This window comes from Neomonachus schauinslandi, chromosome 14, assembly GCF_002201575.2.
Source record: "Neomonachus schauinslandi chromosome 14, ASM220157v2, whole genome shotgun sequence".
NCBI lineage: Eukaryota > Metazoa > Chordata > Mammalia > Carnivora > Phocidae > Neomonachus > Neomonachus schauinslandi.
In genome coordinates, this window is record NC_058416.1 from 57,029,231 (window position 1) to 57,056,803 (window position 27,573).

Sequence of the window (27,573 nt, forward strand, 5' to 3'; positions counted from 1 at the left end):
GAATATCTGCTAAATATAGTAAAATTTGGACCAGAGAAGAGAAGATGCTGGGATTTTTAAAATTTACACAATCCTCAAATTTGGGGCAGGATGCAGATTTCTCAGGCAGTCAGGCCTATAGAAATTAAATGGCTTCACTAAAATGATAAGATAGCAGAGGTGGGACTCTTTCTGTAGCAGCTCTGTTAGAGCTGATAGAGAAGAGCCACTGGGTACCTTTGGGCAGGTTGTGCACTGAACAACTCTAAGGACTCTATTAACATTAAAGTATATGTGAATAGAGTCCCCTGGAATGAGTGCCCAACCTGTGTGCTTATGTTGGCCACCATGGTGACCATGTGCCACCTTAACATGTAGTATCCTACAAATGGGGGACTGCTCAAAGTGAGGCTGGGAGAGGGGTCAGATGGTGGTGTCATGAGATCACCACACAGACAGCCTGTGACATGAGGAGCTTCTCTCTAAGGACTCTGTGCTTAAGCTGAGAGAGTCACACTGAAAACTCAAGTATGAAGTACTCCCAGGGTACAAAGACTTAGTTAGCAGTGGTGGAGAGAATATTGGAATTCCTTCCTGGATTTGAAGCTTGCTACTCTTCTCTCTTCCTCTTCCTCTTCGGCACATGGCTGGTTGTCTCCGTCCCAGCATGGATACCTTCTGGTTAGTACCACACCTTGGCAGAGAGAATGCAAACTCATAGAAGAAAGGACCACAGATAAAAAGTAGAGGAAGAATATATATCAGAAAACAAAGTATCTCACAAACAGAAGATAAATTCCAACTCATAATTCTTCATGGACTCCAAGGAAGAATAATAACTGGGTTTTCTACAAAATAAACAAACAGTTAAAAGAAAAGATAACAGAAAGGAGAGAGAAACTGAGCTGATCAATTTTGGTAAAGAAATGAGAGAGAAAAATAAAACCATTTTAAAGATGAAAGTCACATTAGAAGCCACAAAAAATAATGAGCACAAGTGAAAACAAGGGATATACCAGTCAGACTTGAGAGCCTCGTACCAAAAAAAAAGTAAAAAAGCTGAGATAGAAATAACTTCTCTGAAGATGACGCACTGAAAGACAAAAGATTAACTATCACATATTGCTTGTTTTTTGAAAGTAACAGAGTAAGAGATGGGAACAAAAAATATTCAAAGGCATAATAGGAGATGATGTTACTGATAAAGATTATATGTGGAAGCCGGAAGGGCACACTGTTTACTAGGAAGAAAACTAGGAAATATGAGTAAGATGCAACGTACTGCTGAGTGGTCAAGGACGCTAAGGGAAGCAGGACTGGGGTGTCCGCTGGTGTTGGCAGTAGGGTCACTCATGGCTGTGGGAGGGCGGGAGGGCAGAAGCTGGAAAAAACTGGGTGGAGAAATGAGTCAAAGTGAGGAGGTGGAAAGGAGCAGAGACAAATCTTTTAAGAAATTTTATCATGAAGGGAAAGAGGGGTTATGTATGTACCTACAGAGGGACATGGGATTGAGGAAGGGCATGTTTTTTAAGATGGGAGAGACTTGCAAATACTTAAACATTCTTAGAAGACAGAGGAAAGCTGTTCTTAGCTTTGTCTGCACACTGGAGGCACCTGGAATCTTTTTAAAAATACTGATTTTTTTTTAAAAACATGATGTTGGGTCCTATCCACAGAGGTCCCCCTGCGATTGGTATTGGGCGTGGCGGGTGCTGGGATTTTTAAAAGCTGCCCCAGGTGATTCTAAGGAGTAGCTGAATTTGAAAACTGAGTCTCAAGAAGATCGAAGGTAAAATTGATCCTAAGCTTGGCGGACGGATGATCCCAAAAGAAGAGTAGGATTTCCTCTTGCATTGTGGCTGCAGGAAGTGGTGGAGCACATTCAGACAGGTGGGAGCTAAAGGGATTTCCGCTCTGGCTTCTGTTTGCTCTGTGAAGGGGCAGGATGTGGGGAAGTGTGCTGGGAGGAAGATGGGAAGGTATGGAGCAGAGGCACAAATGTGCAGCAGTTTTATGGAGAATGAGAGAGAACGCCAGGGAGGAACCCAGAGGCTGGGTGGCAGTGTTGGGAGGCTGAAGTTCAAGGTCTTTGCATCGAGGCAGTTCCTTCTTCCTAGGTATAGATAAGGCAGAACACAGATTGAGGGAGCAGTAAGTTTTCCAGTAAAGAGTAGAGAAATTAGTTACTCATGAAGTTCTCTAATTTTGTACATAAGATAGAGAATCAGACACTGATGGAAGTAAAATAAAAATAACACATTAGATTAAATTCTGTCTAAATCTCCTTTGGTAGGCCCTTCATTCTGTTTCTGTGGATAGCACAGAAACAAAGCCAGATACTATCATTCTGCTCAGTTAAATGGAAAGAAATGACTTTTAGTCCTAATGGTTCAAAAACACAAGTAGGAAGTGCTCAAGGCCCTAACTCTTTCCCCTGAGTGACGTTTATGTTCTAGAACTAGCATGTGGTTTGCAGTTAAGAGTGTGTTGGCACCATAGTGATTAAGGGTTGAAACAATGTGCACACTCGAGCTGCATCTAGAAATACATTTTTAGTCAACTTGGCAGAAGGCATAAACTAAATCAATTTTAATAAAACAATCCTGCTTTGTAAATATCACAAACAGAAAGTTATTTTTCGTGTTAGGTCTTGCTGGCGGGATCCTGGGTGTAGAAAGTTTTGTTTTCCCTTCGGGCCTCCATTCTTTTAGTGTTTTAAAACACTATTTCAGTTGTGGAGATAGTTTGCATTTTAAATCATCTCACACAACTTGCCAGAAGCTGTCCTCGATGCTGAGGACATTGTGACATTTTAAAGGAAGACAGCAAAGCACTGGATGTGTGAGTGCCCTCATCCACAGGGCACACTGAAAGAATGCCAGGGCTGACGTTCATGAAGAGCCCATGCAGAGCCTGTGCATTAGGAGGAGAACAAACACATGCATAAAAATTAAATCCAGTGCAGTCTAAAACATCCCTGGAAGTTTACTGATGTCACAACTTCTTTTCATTCCAGTGGCGAGGACAGAATGAACATTGACTGCTTGGACATGTTTTCAGAACAGTTTCCTGATCCTCTTATCACTTGGTGAAGAATATGGATACTGTTTACCCCATGTCTGACCTTCTCCACACACTGACTTTTGCAGATAACCAACATGACACAAAACTCGGCGGCTGATGGAAAATATTTTGTTTACTCTTACATTCACTACATTTTTTTTTAATTGTGAAATTCAGTGTGGCACTCTGCTAGGCATCAAGGGATGAAAACATAATTCAGACTTGGCTCTTATTCTCGGGAAGTGTAGTTGAAGCTTCTAGAAGCCCAGGGAAGCAAAGACGTTTTCTTTGGCTTACTTTTTCATTCTTGGCAATTTATTGTTGAGATTGTTGGAAAAATTCTTTTGTCTCCTGACTATCTTCTTTAGTGACAGGTTAGTAGATAACTTCTTGGTCACCTTGGAGCCCTGGCATTAAGAAAAGTTTGGTGCCTGCTCATCAGTTCCATCTGTGGGGGTGTAGTCTTCCCTGTCTAGTGTTTCGGTGAGCTTGAACTTCATATCTCATCCTTGTGCTTTAGCCCGATTTATACTGTATCTAGTTTGCAACGGTCGGCTGTAAATGATTAATATGTAGCTGAAATCAGCATTACTGACTTTTATATCTAAGGTATCATCCTCCACCCCTCACAAAAATTTTATGTCTCAATATAATTGGTTGATGTCCCATCTGGGCAGGTTTTCCATCAGCTGGAGGGTGATTCTAGCCCAGTGTGTGTGTGTGAAGGATTAGAATGTTAAGAGGACCACCCCAATCTAAAGTTTTAACTGCATAATTCTTACTGACAAGTGTTTTATTGATTTGAATGTGGCTGATTATTTAAAAACTAGAACAATATGAGCAAGATGGTTTTTGTTAACTCCTGAGAATATGAAAATGTTTTTTAAAAAGTACTTTTTTAGTTCTTTGACAGGCACTTACAAGTCTTTGAACTGATACTATTTTGTTGTGCTTCGCACAGTTTTGCCTATGAATTCACTGATAAGCCAAGTCTAGGGACAGCTGTAGAAATTATTCGGGAATTTAATTTGGGATTTAAGGAGTGGCATTTTCTCTTTACATAAAAAGCTGACACTTTGTAGACAGACTACATTTAATATCCTACTCACCCCAAATACCCTCCTCTTTTCCAAAGGTCTTTCTCTTTCCAGTTTGATAAAGCAATTGTGTAAAACCTGCATGTTGTTTATAGAATTGCCCCAAGGCATCCAGTGATTACATATTTCTTACAGTTTGTAAAACCCCACCAGATTCTTCCCCGAAGACAGGCTTTTGAAATTGTTTGGAAGTTAATAAGTGCATTGTGTAAGGGAACTACTTTACTTTTTTAGCAGTAATATTGGACGCTTGCAACCAAAAGTGACAAGTGGTTACTGGCTTAACAGCTGTATGTTTTAGCAGACAGAGCAAAACAGTAAGATTTAATATCTACATGTAGGGATGGAATCCACCAGAACTTACCACTCTTAATCATGAACAAGAGAAGCAGATGGACTGCAGTTGAAAAGGGAGTTGATGAGAGACACCTTCCTTAGAAGGCGTTTCTCTCCCTCGTTGATTAATATCTCACTGCCGCCCTTAAACACTCATTCCATTAAGACAGAGGCTGCTCTGTTTCTGATCACCATGTGGCAGGGTTCCTGGCACATGGTACTTGGCTCATTTCTTGGAGTAAAACCCAAAGTCCTCCCCTGGGTGAGCAGGCCCCTTGCCTCCCTCACGCTCACTCCTTGAGTACCATGCTCTTCTTTTGGAGCCTTTTGCAGCCATTTTTCCTGCCTGAAATGCTCTGCTCCCCTCTTCCCTTAGATTTCTGCTCAAATGCTATCTTTTTGGCACACAGGCTTTCCTTTGCTGCCCTGCCTGCCACTCCCTTGCGGTGTAGTCAATAAACTGATATCTCCTTAAAAAAAAAAAAAAATGCTACCTTTTCAGAGAGGACAGCCCCACCTCACATAAAAATAGAACAGTTCCTACTCCCTTCAGCCCACATTCCCTGTGCCCTAACCTGACTTATTTTTCTCTGTAGGGCTTATCACTTAAGCTGTTACATATCTATTTCTTTGTTGTTTGTCCAGCCCAAGCAGTGTGACCTCCACAAAGACAGGGTCTGCGTGTACCTGGTTGTTACCTGAAGGTATGAATGAAGGAGGAGAGGTGCTCAGTATTTGGGGGATGAACGAGTGAGTGGGGAGATGTGGTGCTTATGGCACCTAAGCGGGGAAGGACTTCAGACATCATCCTTTAGGAAGTAGGTGGTGATTATACTAGATGAAGGAAGACACCATACCTAAAAAGGGGACATCTTGAGGAAAAGGGGTGGTTAGCCAGTGAAGGCTCAATGGTCATGGATAGGGTGACTAGATGTCTCTTTTTTTCTTAGGATAGTCTTGACATGCACCTATTTCTCCAGCTTAATATTTAATAGCACCCTTTTTCATCCTTAGAAATTTCCCTGGTTGGATTATAAGATACATAGATGTTCCCCAAGTTACAGTGATTCCACTTATGATTTTTTGACTTTATGATGCTGTGAAGGTGATATTCAATAGAAACTATACTTTGAGTTTAGAATTTTGATATTTTCTCAGGCTAGCAGCATGCAGTAAAATATTTTTGTAATGCTGGGCATGGCAGGAAGCCCGAGCTCCCAGTCAGCCATGCTATCATGAGGATAAACAACCAATACACCTACAGCTGTTCTGTACACATACATCCATTGTGTTCGTCCCTTTCGGTATAGTGTTCAATCAGTTACATGAGATACTCAACTCTTTATTATAAGATAGATTTTGTGTCAGATGATTTTGCCCAACTATAGGCTAATGTAGGTCTTCTGAGTATGTGTAAATGTAGGTCTTCTGAGCACGTTTAAGGTAGACTAAGCTGAGCTATGATGTTCAGTATGTTAGGTGTTTTACATGCACCTTTTTAAATTTAAATTCAGTTAGCCAGTTTTTGATATAATGTTCAATGATTCATTAGTTGGGTATATGATGAGCACTGGGTGTTTTACATGCACTTTTCAATGATGCTATTTTCGACTTAAAATGGGTTTATTGGGATGTTAGCACATCATAGGTGAAGGAAGATCTATATGGTCATCCTACTTAAGAGATTTGATTGCATCCAGGGATGCAGTTCTATGTATGAGAACTCAAAGTGGGAAGCAGTAAGAGAAGCAACTTTGGGGACACAAGTACGTTTTATCCTTGACTGAACAGGGCCTCAGAGGAATGAGAAGGTCTTCCTTCAAGGAACAACTGAGCATGTGCAGTTCTGGACCAGCAGGCATTATCCCATTGTCTGTCAGGTCCTGTAGAAGTAGACTTAGCAGTGACTCAAGAACAATGGTGATTTGAGTTTATTCTAGCTGTCCACATGGTCCATGCAAACCAACCATCCCCAACCCCCTACTTCCTACCATCCTGCAAGCCCACAGCCTGGCCAGCTTCAGCTCTGGGGGTCTGGGACAATTTGGTGGTGGTAGTAACCTGCTGATAGGAAGCTTGTGCCATTAAATTTAGAAATGAACAGGATATGACTAGGAGTAAGTACATCCTGAGTGTGGGGAATGGTCGGTATCAGGCAGCTACTTAAGAAGATCACATGGGCTGTATTTTTATAGGTAGCAGGTAATATTTAAACATTTTATCTGTGTATGTTCACTGTATTCTATACTTTTCAATTCTCATTTTTATTACAAAATAATTTAGGCTTGCTATTGCAAGAGTTAAATCTTTTTTTTTTTTTTTTTAAAGATTTTATTTATTTGACAGAGAGAGAGACAGCAAGAGCAGGAACACAAGCAGGGGGAGTGGGAGAGGGAGAAGCAGGCTTCCTGCCGAGCAGGGAGCCCGATGTGGGACTCGATCCTGGGACCCTTGGATCATGACCTGAGCTGAAGGCAGATGCTTAACGACTGAGCCACCCAGGCACGCAAATCTTCTTTCTTTTTAAAATCCAGTTTTTTGAGGTTTTCAGTGCGAACACTGGCTTATGTCTTTCTGCATGTTTTCTATGCTTAGGCAAAGGTATATAAATATGTACATATATATAAAGAACACCTCTCTGTTTTATTTTACAGATATGGCATCATGTCATACCCAATACTTACCAAAGTCTTTCGCTTAGCATTTCAAAACATCTTTGTTGGTCAATACATATTGATCTCCTCCATTCTCTTTAATTGCAGCTTAATATTCTATATATGGATAGGGCATCATTGATTTAATCATGTCCCTGTGATGTACTTTAAAGCTATTTCATTTTTTACTATTACAAATACTTTTTTTTTTAAATTTTATTATGTTATGTTAGTCACCATACAGTACATCATTAGTTTTTGATGCGGTGATCCATGATCCATTGTTTTCGTAAAGCACCCAGTGCTCCATGCAGTACGTGCCCTCCTTAATACTCATCACCTGGCTAACCAATCCCCCCCTCCCCCATCCCCTCTAAAACCCTGTTTGTTTCTCAGAGTCCATAGTCTCTCATGGTTCATCTCTCCCTCCGATCCCCCCCCCTTCATTTTTCCCTTCCTTCTCCTAATGTCCTCCATGCTATTCCTTATGTTCCACAAATGAGTGAAACTATATGATAATTGACTTTCTCTGCTTGACTTATTTTACTTAGCATAATCTCCTCCAGTCCCATCCATGTTGATGTAAAAGTTGGGTATTCATCCTTTCTGATGGCTGAGTAAGATTTCATTGTATATATGGACCACATCTTTATCCATTCATCTGTTGAAGGGCATCTCAGCTCTTTCCACAGTTTGGCTATTGCAGACATTGCTGCTATGAACATTGGGGTGCATATAGCCGTTCTTTTCACTACATCTGTGTCTTTGGGGTAAATACCCAGTAGTGCAATTGCTGGATCATAGGGTAGATCTATTTTTAAATTTTTGAGGCACCTCCACACTGTTTTCCAAAGTGGCTGTACCAACTTGCATTCCCACCAACAGTGTAAGAGGGTTTCCCTTTCTCCACAACCTCTCCAACATTTGTTGTTTCTTTCCCTGTCCATTTTTGCCATTCTAACTGGTGTAAGGTGGTATCTCAATGTGGTTTTGATTTGAATTTCCCTGATGGCTAATGATGATGAACATTTTTTCATGTGTCTGTTAGCCATTTGTATGTCTTCTTCAGAGAAGTGTCTGTTCATCTCTTCTGCCCACTTTTTGACTTGATTATTTGTTTTTTGGGTGTTGAGTTTGAGAAGTTCTTTATAGATCTTGGATACCAGCCCTTTATCTGTAGAGTCATTTGCAGATATCTTCTCCCATTCTGTGGGTTGCCTCTTTGTTTTGTTGACTGTTTCGTTTGCTGTGCAGAAGCTTTTTATCTTGATGAAGTCCAAAAAGTTCATTTTTGCTTTTGTTTCACTAGCTTTTGATACCTGTCTGTATCTATCCTTAAATGCTGATGCTTTTATATCCGTGGAATAGATTCCTGAGACCAGGATTGCTGAGTCAGAGGGTATGTGCCTTTTAAATTTTAACTGCCATCACTAGATACTTTCCCCAAAGGATGTGTAATTCATCCTCCTTGTAGCAATAGGGGGCATTCCTGTTTTCTCACACCTTTGCCAGCAGTCGATGCTCAAATCTTTTTATTTTTCCTAACCCTTCAGGTAAACGATGAGATTATCTTTACTTTTGCCCTTTATTTTTGAGCATGTATTTTAAGTTTTTTGTTGCATTCTATAACTGCAAGCTATGTAGCATTTAGTAAAACTGCTAATAATCGTTACATAAAATTTAGACAACTAGGAAGATATACTGTTCAAATTTTTAAAACGTTGAATCCATCTTCTTATGCCTCATTGGGCGACTTATTTAACATATAAGGACTTTTTTTTTTTTTTTACATATTTCCACATTTGATGATAAGTATGACTAATAAGGAACTTTCAGATCAGGGTTTATAACTGGGAATTTTTTTATTTTCTCAGAGATCTATATATAAAATTTTAGCATTCGAAGTTTTATGGTGAATTATGACTGTTTTTAATAGACTTTGTGGGCCTAAAATGATATGGGAGGGTAACAGATCATAACAGACCCTTCATCAAAGAAGATAAACAGATGGCAAATAAAGATATGAAAAAATGTTCTACATCATATATCATCAGGGAAGTGCAAATGAAAACAGCAATGAAATACCACTATATTAGACTATTAGACTGGTCTGACTATTAGAATGGTCAAAATCCAAAACACTAACAGCACCAAATGCTGGTGAAAATGTGGAGTAATAGGAACTCTCATTTATTGCTGATGGGAAAGCAAAATGGTGCTTTGGAAGATAATATGGTAGTTTCTAAACATTCTTTTCATACCGTCTAGCAATCACACTCCTTATGAAAACTTAGGCCCACATAAAAACCTGTGGTTGGATGTTTATAGCAGCTTTATTCATAATTGCCAAAACTTCAGAGTAACCATGATGACCTTCAGTAGGTGAATGGATAAATAAACTGTGATACATCCAGACAATGGAACATTATTCAGTGCTATAAAGGAAAGAGCTATCAAGCCATGAAGAGACATGGAGGAAACTTAAACAACTATTACTCAGTGAAAGAAGCCAACCTGAAAGAAGCCAGTACTGTATGGTGACAACTATATGACATTCTGCTAAAGGCAAAACTATGGAGACTGTAAAGGGATCATAGTGGTTTCCAGGGTTGGATGGTGGAGGGAGAGATGAGCAGGCAGAACACAGAAGATTTTTAGGTCTGTGAAAATATTCTTTATGATATTACAATGATGGATACATGTTATTATACTTCGCCCAAGCCCATAGAATTTATAACACCAAGAGTGAATTGTAATGTCAATTATGGACTTCGGTGATTGTGAGGTGTCATTGTATGTTCATCCTAAGGAAGATATGTACCACTCTGGCAGGGGATGTTGATAATGGGGGAAGCTATGCATGATAATGGAGGTCAGGAAATATATGGGAAGTTTCTGTACCTTGATCTCAATTTTGCTATAAACCTAAAATTGCTCTAAAAAATAAAATCTTTTAGGGGTGTCCAGGTGGCTTGGTTGGTTAAGCATCCGACTCTTGTTTTTGGCTCAGGTCATGACAAGACCTGAGTTGGGCTCTGTGCTGAGGTGGAACCTGCTTAAGATTCTCCCTCTCCCTCTGCCCGCCCCCCACTCACATGCTCTAAATAAATATAAAAAAGTTTAAAAATAAAAAAATAAAATCTTTTATAAAGAAGTAATATGGAAGACTGTGATCTATTAATTTATCATGTAATTTTTTTTTTAGATTTTTATTTATTTATTTCACAGAGAGAGACACAGTAAGAGAAGGAACACAAGCAGGGAGAGTGGGAGAGGGAGAAGCAGGCCTCCTGCCGAGCAGGGAGCCTGATGTGGGGCTCAATCCCAGGACCCTGGGACAATGACCTGAGCCCAAGGAAGACGCCCAGCCGACTGAGCCACCCAGGCACCCCGTCATGTAATTTTTAAGTTAGTAGTTAGCCTTTGTAATAGGCTTTTTTAACGCATTATTAAAGTATAATTTAGTGGAAGCTATGAATTCTAAATATTTCAAATATGAAGGAATCAAATGTGATGGAGAGGGGCAGGTTAATGTGTGGTGGTTCACTTGGGCCATGTGTGATTCTGCGCCATGCTATAATGGCATTTCTATTCCTTAAACCAAAGGCAACTATGTAAATAGCAACTTGCTTACAGCAGTGAGCTATATTCAGGGTGGCAGGTTTCTGTCTCCAAGGGCCTTGGTGTATTGTGAGAGCTTCATTGATTGATGCTTGAATTGTTGTAGCACAACATAAAAATATATTGTTGTCTGGTAGTGATGAAGGAAATTGTGTTACTGTACATCATGCTTGTGAGGGATGACATTTTCGAGGAGATGTAGGGAAAATATTCCCACATATTAGAACTGTTGTATACTTCCTATGTCCAAATGCGCATAGACAAGGAACTAATACATTGGGAAATGCTTCTTTACTGTTTTACCTGGGAAACTGGGCATTTTTTGCTTGCACAGAGAAAACTGAAAAAGTGCCTGTTATCTTACAACTTTATGGTATAAGTACTCCTCGAAAATAATGAAATGTATCCTTCTTGTTGGTCTTTGCAACTTTCACTAGCTGTGACCTCACCTAACTGTGCCATGCAAGGTGTCACTCTTCCTTCCTTTACCCCCTAAGAATAGCCACTCTTGATTCCATGTCTGCCCTGGGTGGCTGGTTCAACATTTGCCTCAATCTGTAGTGAACCTGCCCAGCCCCTAGGAAGTAACCATTTCCCCTTTCTCTAATGGTTGCTGACATACCTGAATCTTGGAATCCAACATGGATTGGTTGATGGAGTCAAGGGGAAATGTGTGTGAAGTGAGTCCTCAGAGGAAGGAGGACACTGTACTTTAGAAACCTTTAACTTTCTTAAGGTTAATATGTAAGGAAAGCAGTAATTTGTCTTGAGGGTTTTCTCCCCCTTTTGTAATCTAGTTCTTTTTAAAATGTGAATCTCAGAATTGGCTGAATAATGATGGATAAACTTAATGAGTCCTTCTCATCAACTTTTATGCATTATTTCATTTAATCCTCAGATAATTATGAGAAGGTACTCCTGTTATCCTTTTTGTTGAAATTGAGATTCAGTGGTGTTCAAAGTATCTCACCAGGAGGGCAGTCCACGATGGCATCATGGTGAGACTCTGAACTCACTTTCTCCCCTGGACAAGGAATCTACACCTACATAGAGAGCAGTTCCTTCTGAAGAAGAACCGAGGGCTAATTGAACAGCTTCTGCACAACAAATGACAGAGGGACCACATAGAGAAGGCTAGGAGAGATGGAGAAGTGATAATGATGGGAACCCCACCCCTGACATGGCAACCTTGGTAGGGAGGGTTATCACTGAAGGGCTCACCGCAGATTTGCCTGCCCTGGGGCATAGAGAAAAACCAGTGTTATAAAGGACAACTAGAATATAAGAGAAGGAAATCCATTAACTAACCCTACAGTGTTTGCCAAATTGGAGGGTAAATGCTGGAACTCTCTCTGGGGGTCAAAGGATCTAGTGAGGGCCACTTTTTATGCCCCCCCCCCGATAACGCAGATGGGAGCAGGGTCCAGGTGTTCTAGCTGGCCTTCTGGGGCTACCCCAGTGCACCCAAGGCCCCTGGCCTCCAGTTCCAGCCATCCTAAGGTAGCCTCGGGTGGCAGATTCTGGGACTCTACCCACCAATGGCACTCCCATGGCTTGTGTCCAACACAGCTCCAGTTGGACTGCCAAAACCACCAGTCACATTCAGTCTACACAGGGAATGCTCTTACATAAAGCTACACCTTTGAGACCAGGAGAGGTAGCTGTTCCTCCTCATTCGTAGAAATAAACACAGAAAGTCAAACAAAATGAGGAGGCAGAGGAGTATATTCCATATGAAAGAACAAGATAAAACCCCAGGAAAAAAACCCTAATGAAATGGAGATAAGGAATTTACCTGATAAAAGAGTTCAAAGCAATGGTCATAAAGATGCTAACCAAACTTGGGAGAAAAATGGAAGAACACAGTGAGAACTTAAATGAAGAGTTAGAAAATATAAGAATGAGCCAATAAGAGAAGAAGAATACAATAACTGAAATGAAAAATACACTGGAGTGAATCAACATTGGATTAGATGATCAGCAACCTGGAAGACAGAAGAATAGAAGTCACCCAGTCTGAACAGCAAAAATAAAAAAAGAACTTAAAAAATGGGGATAGGTTAAGCGACCTCTAGAACAACATCAAGTGTACTAACCATTCATATTAATAGGATCCCAGAAAGAGAAGAGAGAAAGGGGACAGAAAACTTATTTGAAGAAATAGTGGCTGAAAACTTCCCTAACTTGGGGAAGGAATCACAGAGAGTTCCAAACAAGATGAACCCAAAGAAATCCACACCAAGACATGTTATAATTAAAATGACATAAGTTAAAGAGAAAGAGAGAACCTTAAATGAAGCAAGAGAAAAATAGTCACATATGTGGGAAACACCATAAGACTATCAGCTGATTTTCAGCAGAAACTTTGCAGGCCAGAAGAGAGTGGCAGGATATTTAAAGTACTTAAAGGGAAAAACTTACAACCAAGAATAATCCACCCAGCAAGATTATCATTCAGATTTGAAGGAAAGATAAAGAGTTTCCCAGACAAGCAGAAACTAAAGGAGTTCATCACTACTAGATTAGCCTTACAAAAAATTTGTTAAATTGTCTTCTTTAAGCAGAAAAACAAAGGCCATAACTAGGAATAAGAAAACATATGAAAGAAAAAAATCTCACTGTTAAAGGCAAATACATCGTAAGGCAGGGACCAGCCACTTAAAAAGCTAGTATGAAGATTAAAAGACAAAAATAGTGAAATCAAATATAACTTAACTAAAAGTAGGTAAGGGATACACGGAATAAAAAGATGTAATATGGGACATCAAAAACAAAATGGGGGAGGGGGTTAGAAATGTAATTCTTTTAGAATATATTTGAACTTAAGCAACTATCAGCTTAAAATAGACTGCTATATATGTAGGTTGTTATTTGGAACTTCATGGCAACCACAAAAAATTCTACAATAGATATACAACTGCTTTACACCATAAACAAAAATAAATAAAAAATGGATAAAGACTTGAATGTGAGACCTAAAACCATAAAACTAGCAGAGAACTTAGGTAATGAGCTCTTTATCATCAATCTTAGTTATATATATATATGAGAGAGAGAGAGAGCATGACTGGGGTGGGGAGGAGCAGAGGGAGAGGGAGGGGGAGAATCCTAAGCAGGCACCATGCCTAGTGTGGAGCCCAGTGCTCGATCTTATGACCCTGAGATCATGACCTGAACTGAAATCAAGAATTGGACGCTTAACCAACTAAGCTACCCAGGTGCCCCTATTTTTTTTTTTTTCCCCTTTGGACTAGTTTCCTCAGACATGGGCAACAGAAGCTAAAATAAACAAGTGAGATTACCTCAAACTAAAAAGCTTTTGCCGGTGAAGGAAACCACCAACAAAACAAAAAGGCAACCTACTGAATAGGAGAAGATATTTATAGGGGTTAATATCTAAAATATATTAAGAACCTACACAACTTAATATAAAAAAAACCCAACCTAAATAACCCAATTAAAACATGGGCACAGGACTCAAATTTTTCCAAAGAAGACATACAGATGGTGTTGGAAGGGTGGGGATTAGCATAATAGGTGGAAGGGATTGAGAGGCACAAACTTCCAGTTATAAAATAAATAAGTCATAAGGATGTAATACAGGATAGGGAATATAGTCAATAATACTGTAATAATTTTGTATAGTGACAGATCGCAACCAGACTTATCATGGGGATCATTTTGTAATGTCTAAAAATATCAAATCACTGTGATGTACACCTAAAACTAATAGGGTATTGTCTACCATTATGCTTCAATTAAAGTAATAAAGTAGCTTGCCAAGGTTAAAGCTAGAAAGTAGAGGGTCTGTCTGCCTACAAAGTCCATATTTTATAGGACTTTGCTCTTAATGAGCAAATTTATAATTATTGCTTAATGGGCAAGTGGAGCCCCATTGGCATATACCATCAAGTTTCCTCCTTATAATTTTGTTTTCAGCATCAGTTTGTTGCATACCTCTCTGCTCAGTACTCTCTCACCTACTGTGTTTGGAAATTAAAATAGTCTTACATTCCTAAAAAGAATCCTTATTCACATCCAAGAAGAGCTCCCAAATGCATTACTGGTTTACCTACTAAATATTGCTAATTTGTACTGCCTTCCAGATGACCACAACCACTACATTAGCCACATTACCTGCTTGGTTGTTGGTTACTTTGCTTTTAATAACAACTCTGAAGTTTTTATATTCACTTTACAGTAATTTTACATTTTTATTTATGTACTAAAAATGTGGTCCTCTCATACCTAAGGCTGTAGATGAGTATATTTCTGGTTTAATTGGGAATATGTAGAGATGGGGGGCCCTGGAAAAGAAGACCCCAGAAGTCTCTTCTAGGTGTTTGTCATACACTGGCAATGGCTGTAGAGGAGAGTGTGTAAATATAATGAGCAAAACATTCATTAGAACTGATATTTAAAATCGTGCCCAACACCTAGTAAGCACTATGTAAGTGCTTTGTGAGTTAATTTATTTTACCTTTACCATCCTATGGGTGGTACTGTGATCTGCATTTTCCAGAAGAGGAAGCTGAAATTATGTATCATTCTCAAGACCACTCAACTAGGAAGGGCTGGGATTCCAGTATAGTTGGTTAGATTCTTGAGTTCCAGCTCATAACCTGTAGGCTAGATTTTAGCCTTATCCTGGTTTGTGTGTATTTAAATATTGTGACTGGAGAGTATCTCAGATAGAGCTATCCCAGGGGACTATCTACCAAGGTCTATGAAACAACTTGATAGAGAAAGTAGCATTAAATACATACTAACAGGCAATTTTATTTAGAATTATTTGGCTATGGGGTCAATGTTATCAATATTATGTTTTCTTGAAAAACAGAAATAAAGAAGAAAAGCCTATAGCATCTTAAGTTTCACTCATTTCTGTTCCCTTTTATTAGGCTATACCTGATTTATTCCAGCTTTCTCAGGATATGGGACAATTGTTACATGATTGGTGCAGTGTCTTCTTGGCTTGCATTTGATAGTAGAAAGTATTTAAAAAGCTCTATTTGTTAGGTGCCAAAAATTCAAAATCAAAAAAGACCCATTGTGGTGTAATTGTAGGGTTGATGAAAATATATGACCTCTTCAAGTTACTTTTAAAATGCAGCTTAAAAATGAGACACGATTTACTTGTAAGAAATCACAAAAGTTTTGTTTTGTTTTGTTTTGTTTCAGATATAATTTCCTTCAGGGGCTTGGGGGGAGTTGTTTAGGAGTTTTTATTTTAAGTGGCTCTGTGAAGACATCCTTTCCTTCAGTCTCAGGGATGGAGAGTGTGAGTTTCATTGGCCAGAGCACCCTGGGCCTGAAGCCTACTCTTTGGGTTTCTTTAGTGTCCTTATGGTTTAGTGTCCTGCAGTAATTTTTGGGTAAGTGTAATTTGGGATAAATTTAACAGTGAAAACCCAGTTTGGAGAACACTTTGTTTCTTGTTGGCTCTCACATGCTGGTGTGTAACTTTGAGCTTCTCTGTAACCTACTATCTATGGGAGCTTAGTTTCTTTTTCTGTGAAATGAGGATGTGTTCTCTCCTGCTAGGACTGCTCTGCACATCAAGTGAAGACTGCTTGTAACATCATGGCCCTGAATTGTCACTCATTCATTGTGGCTGTCCTGTCCCTTCCTTTTGCCCCTTCCGTGACAGAGGATCTTACTGGGCATGGGAGGTTGGCAAAGGAACTTGGAGAGTAATTGCCCATAGACACTTTCTTTTCCATGGGAAGACACCTAGAAGCTCTGATATGAGAAGTAATTTTAGCTGACCAAGAGTTTCTTTCAGCATATACATATATATATTTATTTTTTTGAGTTGGGGGGGAGCACATGAGCGAGGGTAGGGATGGAGAGAGAGGGAGAGAGAATCTGAAGCAGACTCCCAGACTCCCTGCTGAGCACAGAGCCCAATGCAGGGCTGAATCCCGACCCTGGGATCATGACCTGAGTCAAAATTAAGGTTGGACACTCAACCAACAGAACCACCCAGGTACCCCTAACCCCCCACCCCCTTTTTTTTTTTGAGAGAGAGAGCAGGGGCAAGGGGCAGAGGTAGAGGGAGCCAGAGAGGGAAAATCTTAGCCCCAAGGGCTCAATCTCATGACCCTGAGATCATGACCTGAGACAAAATCAAGAGTCAGACACTTAAATGACTGAGCCACCCAGGCACCCCAAGAGTTTCCTGATCAAGGGACATATTCGCTTTCTGTTGTTGTGTGACATGTTGCCACAGATGTAGCAGATTAAGACAACATGCATTGAGTAGCTCCCAGTTCTGTAAGTCAGAAGGCTGGGCTGGCTTTGTATACTCAGGGTACCACAAGGCCAAGATCAAGGTGTCCCCTGCTTGAGTGCTTATCTGGAGGCTCTGGGGAAGAATTCACTTCCATGTTCATTGCTGGTGGAACCCAGTTGCTTGTGGCTCTGGTCTGAGGACCACATCTCCTTGCTGATATTCAGTAGGAGGTGGTTCTCAGCTTGTCAAAAGCTTTTGCATCCTTCTCATGGCCCCTCCATCTTCAGGGCCAGCAAGGGTTCATGCAGTCAAATCTTTCTAACTTCCTCCTTTCGTGCTACCAGCCTGAGAAAGCTCTCTACTTTTGAGAGCTTAAGAGATTAGATCAGCCCCTGAGGTTAGAATGTCTCACTCTTAAGGTCCACTTTGCCATATAACAACATGGCATAATCATGTTATCATAATCAGAAGTATGCATATGATGATAAGCATAATAATGAAAAAATCACAGGAGTGATATGTCATCCTATTCAGTTCTAAAAGGTGTGGTATCTAGGGGTGGGTGTGGGTTCATTTTTAGAAATCCACCCACCACAAAGAATATCTCAGAATGCCTCCAAGCACTCCGAGCTCTGTCTGAACCCTGCTGGAATAAGCACAAACCTATGTGGCCCAGCAAACATCTTATTTCAGTCAGGATGGCTAATTTCATTTGATTTTAAGAAGTTTGTGGGCAGAATTTTCAGCTCAAGCATGATCATTATATCTTGATGCCTCAAAGGGTGTTAGAGATTCCTAAAGATGATAGTGAACATATTAGAAGAGGAGAGAGTATTGTTCAGGTATTTCTAAACTCTTTATATGCAGACTTCCAATGTGTGTTATAGGTGAGACAGAGATGTATTATGGGTCAGTTCACTGCTCATTTTATTGCGGGAATGAGTCTGTGGTACTGGATCACTTGGGGTTTCTACAAATATAATTGAGATTATAGGTCATAAGTTAGAAGGTCCATTATATAAACGGGCAAATGTAACATTACCATGTTGATCAGTTACCAATTCCTAGGGTGATATGGCAACAGCCAAACCCTTAGAAGCAGTTCTCCTAAGGCTTTGATATTTTTGAGTTTACCTCCTAAGGCCTCCTCAAGGGCCACCAAGCAAGGTCAGGCAATAATTCATCTCTTGGAGGAACATCTGATGGCTAAAATCAAGTCAGTGTCCATTACTGTATCATAGAGATGATCTCACAAAAGGGCACCTGTATCAGTTAGAATTCTTTGGTTGCAAGCAATAAAATTGGACCACAGTTAATTTAAAGCAGAAAGGGAATTTATTGTAAGGACCTCAGGAAGCTCACAGAATCCAGTGGCAGGCCAGAAAACTGGACTCAGGATAGTGACTGTCAGAAGCGATCCAGAGGAGTTTTAGGGAACAAGATTTATTACCTAACTACTGCCCTGTCTTTTCAGGGCATGTTGCAGGCAACAGGATGGGATCCTTTTCTCTCTTTAGGCACCACACTAATCAAGACTCAAAACACTGAAGAGAATGTTTCCTGGATCTTTCTCCAGAAAGGCAGGGACTACAAGTCTGCACCCACTGATGGAGGGGTACATACCCTGAAGGAACTCAGGGTGTGGTTACCAGGCACAGAGGGAGTAGATGCTGGGGAAAAACCCTAAGACAAAAAGCCGACCCTCGCTCTGAAATCTTTTTGCTTAAAATGCTTTCTCAAAAACTATTCTAAAAAAATGTGTGGTGATTAAAAAAACACACTTCTGCCTTAAACAAGAGTCTTTTATTGCTACACAATTGCTGTCTCAAATCATAGAAACCCAAAAGCACCCAAAAGCTAATGTTAAATTAGAATATTTCAGGCATATTCCCTTATTTGCATAATATCAATGAAATCCTTTGACTAGGTGGATAAGAAGGGGCCTTTTAGCATATGACAATGAATACCTATGGCAAAAAAAAGAAAAAAGATCTGCAAGCAAATAACACAGGAGCAAAAAGCATTGTTTGTTGTCCTGGAGTCATGTTAACTGATTATTTATTTGTAAAATGAATACAAACTACAAAAATAATCCCCATTCTATTTGTTGCCTGCTAATAGCTTTTAAAATGAACAACATTTGTGTCTAACATAAAAAACCCTCTGTATCTGACAATTTATGGGTAAGTGATCATGTTGTAATAGCATTGTATCAAAAGCTGCTTTTCTTTATAAACCCTTATATTTAATCCCTCCAACCAGCCAACAAGCTATGTGCTTCCCAGGGAATTAATTTAAGATTGAAGATAAAAAAAGAGGCCAAAGTTAATGACATCAAAGAGAAAGCTCCTGAAAGAAGTAATAGTTTCAAAAAGATTTTGACTGTTTTATAAAACAAATATAAGCTGCTGTAGAAAGAATTGGTGTAAAATAAGGTTATTGCTTCTGACTTACTCAAAATGATTTTGTTCTAGTTTATAACCTCAACTAATCTCATAATAAATGTTTTAAAGTAAAATTTTAATATGTGCATTGGGAATGCACAAAACTGACCAGTTTCACTATTAGATTGCAAAAAGTGTTTTAAATATTGAAAATGTAATTTTGAAAAGAGCAAATCATTACTTTTGATAGCATGGAATTTTTTATACTTGAAGTATGAGATTTCTAAATGGATAAATAGGCAAAAGGGGGTTCATTGGTGAGTTAGAGAAAATCTGAAATTTAATTGCAGTCTGGCAAGGAGATACAATAAATGGCATAAAACCACCAGGGAGAAAAAAATCACTTTTGGTGAATGTTCTCCATTTTCAATAAAAACCTTTCCATGTAATGACTTATATCTATAGTGTAATTGAGGTAACACATTATTTACACATTTAATCTTATTTTGATTTACTCTTAATTTATCTGATATCAGCAGCCTGTTAGATGATAATTTAAAAATCCACTCCTACCGTAATTGCTTTAGGAAACCTTCCTAATGATAATTTTATTCCCTAGGATAATTTAACTTTCCATTTAAAATGCACATCTAAGCACGATAAAGTATGTATTGGCAACAGAATATGTTTATGTTCATGTAGAATGATAATTTCCTTAATGGACAGCAAGCAATACTATGCTTCATATTTTATGGTAATGGAGATGGACTGAAATTGTATTTGACTACATGTACCTTCTCTGTATGGAGCATAAACAAGGTGGGTCACCTTGGTGGCTCAGTCAGTTAAGTGTCTGCCTTCAGCTCAGGTCATGATCCCAGGGCCCTGGGATCAAGTCCTGCATCGGGCTGCCCGCTCAGCGGGGAACCTGCTTCTCCCTCTACCCTCCCCCCCCTTTCGCTTATGATTGCTCTCTCACTCTCTCTCTCTCAAATAAATAAATAAAATCTTAAAAAAAAAAAGGAGGTATAAGAGTTTAAAGCATTAAAAAAATTCCCCAGAAGTGTGTTTGTGGAAGCAAACTGAGGTTATGACATCATGTTTTGTCAGCCCTCACATACACTCCAGTTAAAGCTGCTTCCTCAGCATGTAGCACTTTTGAAGACGTATGTCTGGCTCTTTCCTGGAAAGATGGGCAGGACTGGTTCTTTCTCAGAAGCTGTGATGCCATATTTCCAGATCTGTGTCCCACACCTGAAAGATACCACCCTCTCCTGTCCTGCTCCTGCAGGGAGCTTTATTCCACAGGGAAGAAATGCTAGAGAAATCTTTGAATGCACCCTCACTAGAAGAATAGAGATGGAATGATGGAGACTCTCCAAAAGAAAGATGGTGCTGGAAATACAGAGATAGTCCTTCCAGAAAAGCTCTGGGGATGCTGTTCCCCCAAGCTTTGGATGCTGTGGACTGTCTTCTGTCAATCATTGAAAGACTGAAGCTTCTAGCTCAGTTCCTGTAAATGTTCAGTACAGGGTATAGGTGTTGGGGAAAAAGAAACCCCAGATGATTGCGTTCAGGAGAATCCCAAGGTTCATGTGTGATGAGACAATAGGAGTCGTAGAAGAAGGTTCAGACAACTTTATGCCTAAGGTGTCAACTGAAGCAGGTGCTTCCAGAAGTCAGGAAGAAAGCCGTCCAGGCACTTCCAAGCCATAAGGATTTGCTCTCAGGTTATCACACTCGCCCTTTGTGCATCTTTCCCTGTGCTTTTTACTTTTGTGGGAGCACCATGGCAGGAAACAGTCATTGGAGGGGTTAGCTCACAAGAACTGTGACTTTCATAGATGAATTCAGCTGGTGCCAAACCAGAGCCTTCAGGGATGGAGGCCATGAACTAAAATGCCAGATCTCTCCTTCCTTAAGTCTTTGAGCCTCTTAATGGATCCCCCTGTTGATGGACCCTAACCAGAGGCAGAGACCATGTAGGTTGGCCTTCAGGGCATAGTAAAAGGGTAGAGAAGGTGGGGGTGGATTTGGTAGCTAGTAGGGAATATCGAGCCCAGACTTTATGTAAAAGTTGGAAGTGCACAAATTTACATGCCATTCTGTGTTATATGAATAGTTTAAGGCATGATGAATTATACATGAAGTTTACAGATATTATTTAGTTTATAAAACCTTAATCTTGTGTCTCATTCTTCTGCACATGGCTAGGTAATCAGAGGGATTCATCACCCAATGTTGTTCCTGACACTTCAAAGCACTTCTGGAGGTGTAGTATACTGAACACACAGAATCTAGACAGGGGGGTAGAAGTCTATCGGTACTCTCTTCTGTAGGAAGAGGAGTGGTTACTTACCTTACCATGGAGACACTGAACTATGATAACTTTTCATCATCCCTTTTTGGCATTATATTTTTAAAAGATACGAAGTTACTAGAAGTTGTGCCATAGGAGGCATTAAAATGAAAAAGAATCTTGTAAATAAACTAGGACCTTAACATGGACCTTTGAATGGAGAACTGAAGCCTTTGAGATGGAGACAGAGATATATAAACCCCAGAACTCAAGATGATGCTACCTCTCCTCTTTGTGTGTGTTGACCTGGCTTCTCTACTTCATATACTGTTCATATATAGAATTTTTGTTGCCTCTGGTATTCATAGCACACTGCTAACTCAGAATTTTCATCTATTACTCAGTAGAATATTGTGGATTACTCCAAATTTCAGAGATGCTGCAGAGAACTATTTATAATTTGAGAAACAAGATATGAAGTGTGCCCCACACAGCACAAGGGAAAAATGTTCTTAAGAAAATTACTTAACTATTTCAAGAAAACAACTCAGGACATGAGAGAATGGTATTAAGTTCTAAAAGAACATTTTTTGTCATTTGTAATAACTCCTGAATAATAAAATTTTATATGTGTCTTTTAAATATGCAATAATAAAAATATCACCCTTAGAATATGTTACAAAGGTAATGAAGCTAGTGAGGAATCACATAGGAAAGTCTTGTACTTCATGTGGAGTGAATCCAACAAATACTGATACCAAGCAGATATGATAAATACAGTTACTGTTTTAGGAATAAAGAAGACTGTTGGAGAAGAACAAACCCCTATATGTCACCTTTATCCTAAAAAGAAAATGTTATAAAATATGCTTTTAATTTAACTCACATATAATTTGTGTGCTGAATCTGATATTGGAACTAAGTAGAAAAATTTTAAAACAAAGTATATACTGTTTAACGTCTTAAATCTTGGTAATCTGAAGATGAAGTTATTGTTGCATTGCATTAATTTTTGTTAATTGTAGGTAAAGGTTAGTGGAGTGTGTACAACATCTGAGATCTGTTAATCCTCTTCCTTTGCTGAAAAGGGATGTAAAATATAGTACACAAACTTGTGCCATACATGTTGGATAAGTTGGTAAATAATTGTTTTAAAAAATGTGTATGTGTGTGTGTGTGTGTTTTACCAAAGTGAGGCAGATGTGGTTTCCTTGGAGGATTTTTTGACTTTCATCATAAATCCAAGCAAGTGCAGTAATAGTATTTGTACTTTCACTACTTTCTTTACAATTCCACTTGTATCAGAATTTTTTTGATAACTCTAAACATGCAGACATTGAAGGAGTCATATATTATGTTGATCTCATTTTACTCCCCTTGGGAGGTCCATGTGAATGGAGATCGCATATTAAGTGCACCGAGGGTCATAATCATCTAATTCATATACTGCAGATGGTGAATGGGAGAAAAATTTCTGGAGAAAAATATAAAACACTGAAACTCTCTTTTTAAATTTTTCATGCTGTTGTCTTTTTTTAAAATATAATTGACATACACTATCCTGTTAACTTTCAGGTATACATCAGAGTGATTTGATATTTTTATACATTATGAAATGGTCCCCACAATAAGTCTAGTTATCATCTATCACCATACAAAGTCATTACAATATTATTGACTATATTTCCCATGCTGTACATTACATCCCTGTGACTTACTTATTTTGTGACTGGAAGTTTGTACTTCTTAATCCCCTTCACCTGTTTTGCCCACTCCCAAACCCCTACCCACTCTGGTAACCAATAGTTTGTGTCCTATATCTATGAGTCCGTTTCATCGCTTCTTGGCCTTTTGGCTAAGATCAAGTGTAGTATCTGTTCTTACCAGTTTAATATGAGTCCGTTTCTATTTAGTTTATTTTTGTTTTGCTTTTTAGATTGCACATATAAGTGAAATCATACGATACTTATCTTTTTCTGACTTATTTCATTTAGCATAATATCCCCTAGGTCCAACCTAGAGGCAATATGGCAATATTTCATTCTTTTTTATGACTGAGTAGTATTCTACTGTATGTATATGTATATACATATATGCTGTATCCTCTTTATCCTTTCTTCTATTGATGGACACTTAGGTTGCTTCTATATCTTGGCTATTGTAAATAATGCTGCAGTGGATATAGGACACATACATTTCTTCGAATTGATGTTTTTATGTTCTTCAGATAAATACCCAGAATTGGAATTGCTGGATCATATGGTAGTTCTATTTTAAAATTTTTTGAGGAAACTACGTACTGTTTTTCATAGTGGCTATAACAATTTACATTCTCACCCACAGTGTACAAGGATTCCCTTTTTTCCACATCTTTGCTAACACTTGTTATTTCTTATCCTTTTGGTAATAGCCAATCTGATAGGTGTGAGGTGTTATCTTTGTGGTTTTGATTAGCATTTCCCTGATGAGTAGTGATGTTGAGCATCTTTTCATGTGTCTGTTGGCCACCTGTATGCCTTTTTTGGGAAAAAAATGTCTATTCGAGTCTTCTGCCCATTTTTAAATCAAGTTGCTTATTTCTTTGGGTATTTAGTTGTGTAAGTTTTTTATACGTTTTGATATTAACCCCTTATCAGATGCATGATACGCAAATATCTTCTTCCATTCATTAGGTTGCCTTTTTGTCTTGTCGATAGTTTCTAACACTGTACAAAAGCTGGTGAGTTTGATATAATCCCTTTTGTTGCCCTTGCCTGAGGAAACCGGTCCAAAAAAAATTGCTAAGATTGATGTCAAAGAGTTTACTGCTTGTGTTTTCTTCTAGTTTTATGGTTTCAGGTCTTATATTCAAGCCTTTAATCCATTTTGAATTTATATTTGTATATGGTGTATGATAGTGGTCCAGTTCTTTTGCATGTAACTGTTGAGTTTTCCTAGCATCGTTTATTAAAGGTACCATTCCCCCATCATATATTCTTGCCTCTTTTGTCATAGATTAATTGGCTATATATGCACAGGTTTATTTCTGGGTTCTCTGTTCTCTTCTATTGATCAATGTGTCTGTTTTTGTGCCATTGCCATACTGTTCTGATGACTCTAGCTTTATAGTATAGATTGAAATCAGGTAGCATGATACCTTCTGCCTTGTTCTTCTTTTTCAAGATTGCTTTGGTTATTTGGGGCCTTTTGTGATCCCATACAAATCTTAGTATTCTTTAGTTCTGAGAAGAATGCCATTGGTATTTGGATGGGGATCACATTGAATATATGGATTGCTTTGTATAGTATGGACATTTTAATAATACTAATTATTCTTATCTGAGCATGAAATATCTTTCCATTTATTTGTGTTGTCTTCAATTTCTTTCAAGGATATTATATAGTTTTCAGAGTACAGGTCTTTCACCTCCTTGGTCAAATTTATTCCTAGGTATTTTATTCCTTTTGATGCAATTATAAATGGGATTTTAAAAATTTCTCTGATAGCTCATTATTAGTGTATGGAAACACAACCCATTGCTCTATGTTAATGTTGTGTCCTGTGACTTTACTGGATTTGTTTATTAATTTTAATAGTTTTTTTGGTAGTCTTTAGGATTTTCTTTATGTAGTATCATGACATCTGCAAATAGTGCCATTTTATTTCTTCCTTTCCCATTTGGGTGCCTCTTATTTATTTTTCTTGGTTAATTGCTGTGGCTAGGACTTACAGTACGATACTGAATAAAAATGGTGAGAGTGGACATCCTTGTCTTACTCCTAGTCTTAGAGAAAAAGCTTTCAGCTTTTACCATGGAGCATGATGTTAACTGTCATGCTGTCATCTCCTTTAAGCATAAAATACTACTTGATAATTCTTAGATAGTGTGAACAAAATATAAAGATCATAGAAACTCTCCTAATTATAGGTAAGTAATTAATGTGGTGTAGATTTTCACTAACTAGGTTTACTTGAATCAGGCTTAAATAAGCCAGTGTGTTATTAATTTAACCTGTGTGTGTGTGTGTGTGTGTGTGTGTGTGTGTGTGTGTGTGTGTGTATGGTAAGCTTCTGGGAGAACTGATCATTGAGAAATAATAGATTTTAAAAAGAGACTGGCAAATTGAAAGAAAATTGGTATAATTTTTAGAGGGAGAAAAATTGTTTCTCCTATTCATTCCACTGATGGACCCAGCAGGATTGAATTCAGTGGGATTCAGTAAGTACTTACATTTGGCTGTCTCTGCTATTGTTGATCAGACACTGACCAGTTTCCATTTTTTATTCTTACTGTAGTTTTATTTGAATAATTCATAAGCACAAGTTATGAAATGATACAACCCTCAAATGACACAGTCAAATCTATAAGTTAATAATATGCTGAGATATTTTGCAACTGAAGCCACAAGTTAATAATGTCCTGAGATTTTTTAAAGTTTACTTGCTAATAAGTGAATGTATCTTTAATGTTGAATTTTTATTCTGTTCTATTTTTAGATTTAAAATCTAGGTTTTCAAAATTATAAATGCTGTATAATTTAAACTGATTTTGAATCCTTGAAGATACTTTTGTTTTTTTGTTATACTTCGATATAAATTTAACAAGCGTGTAATAGTCAGTATATTAAGAATACAAGAGGCTTGATCTGAAACGCCAGACTTCTAGTGTATGAAGCTGAAATTAGTTTCTCAGTCCACATTTAACACTGACTAAACAGTTATTTCTTCAGTGCTTATAATCTGCAGGCCATTTTGTTAGGTACTATGAGGAATAATGAATTAGACTGATATTCTGTTCTTATGTAGCTTGCACCCTGGCATGTGAGACAGACTAAGTGTTAAGCTTCTGTAATTTAAATTAATAGATTCCAGAAAAGAGTTAAAGATGCATTCACTCAGGGCGCCTGGGTGGCTCAGTCAGTTAAGTGTCTGCCTTTGGCTCAGGTCATGATCCCAGTGTCCTGTGATCGAGCCCTGCATCTGGAGCCTGCTTCTCCCTCTCCCTCTGCCTGCACTCCCCTTGTTTGTGCTCTCTCTCTCTGCAAATAAATAAAATTGTTAAAAAAAAGATACATTCACTCACTGAACACACCTAATGAGGATTTATTAGGTGTAAGCACTGTATTAGACATACAGTAATCATATAAAGGCTCTAAGTGTTGAGAAAATGAGAGATGATGAGGAAGGGTCCCTGGAGACAAAGATGGGTGACCTGAGGTGCACTCATCTCTTGGGGACTCTGTGGAGGGTGTGGGCGTGGGAAAGATGCCAAATTCCAGGGTGCACGGACTGTAGTAGCCAAGTGGGGGGCAAGATAGCTGGGGTGGGAGGAACACACAGGACAAGGAAGTTGTAAGGTATGCTTGGGTATGGAATGCCTAATGAAGCCTGGAGAGGTATTCAGAAAGGTTGCTTTGGGTCATGTTTTGGAAGAAAGCAAAGGAAATGTTATGGTAAGGAATTTAGACTTTAAAGGCAATGAGGAGCCACTGGAAGCTTTCGAGCAGTGACTTGATCTGAGTAAGATCAGTCTGAAAACAGACTGGACCAGGGAATTGATGCATTGAAGAGAAGTTAAACAAGAAGGAGCTGAATAGCATATGTACCTGAGCTCTGGGCGGTGTGACCTCTGACCATGGAAGATTGGACTCCCGGGGCTGGCAGGAGGTCTCCTGCTAAGCCACATTGAGTGCCTGTGCCCACCAGTGCTGCGCCACCCACATCCACATGGCCGTGGAGCTGCGGGAGCAACCTCCTCCCACCCTACCTATCCCTGTCTTTGAAGCAGCTTTTGGATTTTTTCCTCACCTGGGAAAACTGCTAGTGTCCTTATACATAGGAAATATTCCACAAACACTTATGAACTCCACATCCTCCCTACTCTGGCTCTACTTCTGACTTCCCATGCCCTTCTCCATTGACTTG

At 38.9% G+C, this 27,573-nt stretch overlaps 1 protein-coding gene and 1 pseudogene across 1 annotated transcript in view; both read left to right on the forward strand.

Moving 5' to 3' along the window:
• The window catches only part of PTPRM (protein tyrosine phosphatase receptor type M), an 812,937-nt gene that overhangs the window by 95,905 nt on the left and 689,459 nt on the right, over positions 1–27,573 (forward strand). The window lies entirely within an intron of this gene.
• Positions 23,504–23,639, forward strand: LOC123326704 (annotated as a pseudogene).